We start from the raw sequence: 1335 nt of genomic DNA, 5'->3' as shown, positions 1-1335 counted from the left end.
AGAGCAGGGTTTAGGGCTGTTGTACATAGGGGTCGCTATGAGCTGCAAATGACTCGACGGTACATAACAACAACAATACTGAGAAGTATGCATAGTTTTAAAGGAATGGACTAGCTTTCTGGGTAGACTATACTTTTTACACCTTGTATACATGAAGTCAGTATTCACCAATACATATTTAAAAGGAAGATGGAAAGGGAAGAAAATCTATTTATTAAAATATTAAATACACTTTGTGTAGTAACAATTCCATTGACTAACAAGGCAATCCTACGAGATGTGTTCAAATTACAGTGTTCTTGTTGTTAGGTACCACTGAGTCAGAACTGACTCATAGCTGATGCTTCTGCAGATGTTCAGAGGCAGTAAATTACAGAGGAAGAGACTGCTCTGTAAATTACAAAGGAGAAGACTGCCTATCTTTCTCCCATTGAGCAGCTGGTGGATTCAAAGTGCATGCTTTTGGGCTGGCAGTGTTACACTTTACCACTAAGCCACCAGAGCTCCCTGGTCAACTGCTGTGTTGTTATGTGCCATCGAGTCACTTGTGACTCATAGCGATAGCGACACTATGAACAAGAGCCCTAAACGCCGTTCTATCATGTGCCAACCTCGCCATCTCAAATGCACTCATTGCCACCACGCCAGTCACAGAATCGATCCATCTCATTGAAGGTCTTCTTCTCCTGTGCCGTCCCTGTACTCTGCCAAACATGATGTCCCTCTCCAAGGACCAGTCCCTCCTTGCAACAGGCCCAAAGTATGTCAGACGAAGCTTCAGAAAGTAGTCAAAGATGATGGGGAAACTCTTTAACAAAAAGTCAGTTCATAAATGGTAAAGCTTGAATTTGAATGCCTCACTATAGACTCTAAATGGCCCACAATCGTGGAACCTGGCCTATAATTTCACAGAGGACAAGAGGTCATATCACTTATATATTCTGTGATAGTGCTTCCTTATAAAGTGAAAATACTCTCATTTTCAATATGTTTATCCCATGCCAGTCATTAAAAAGCAAAAAGCTACATAACAAAATAAGTTTCAGTTGATTTTTATTTCTTTAGAGGGAAAAGTGACCTCTATTACAAGCACTTTTGCCCTTTAAATCTGGAGCTTTAGCAAGTACAAAGATGCAAGAGGACAGCATTAAGAAAACAAGCTGGCAGCTTCATATTCTAATAGATGTCAATTCACAAGTTTGCAGTTCTTTTTCCTATAGGGACTAACATTATCAGCATGTATTTATGTATGTTGTTGTTGTTGTTGTTATGTGCCGTCGAGTCGTTTGCGACTCATAGCGACCCTATGTACAACACCCCTAAACCCTGCTCTAT

At 40.4% G+C, this 1335-nt stretch overlaps 1 protein-coding gene across 1 annotated transcript in view; it reads right to left on the bottom strand.

The window, feature by feature from the left end:
* The window catches only part of STAM (signal transducing adaptor molecule (SH3 domain and ITAM motif) 1), a 74481-nt gene that overhangs the window by 23445 nt on the left and 49701 nt on the right, over positions 1-1335 (bottom strand). The gene's annotated exons all lie outside the window — the stretch shown is intronic.

Source organism: Elephantulus edwardii, unplaced genomic scaffold (assembly GCF_000299155.1).
Source record: "Elephantulus edwardii isolate Elephantulus edwardi_28Jun2011 unplaced genomic scaffold, EleEdw1.0 scaffold00139, whole genome shotgun sequence".
Classification (NCBI taxonomy): Eukaryota; Metazoa; Chordata; class Mammalia; order Macroscelidea; family Macroscelididae; genus Elephantulus; species Elephantulus edwardii.
This window is presented reverse-complemented; position numbering and strand designations above follow the sequence as displayed.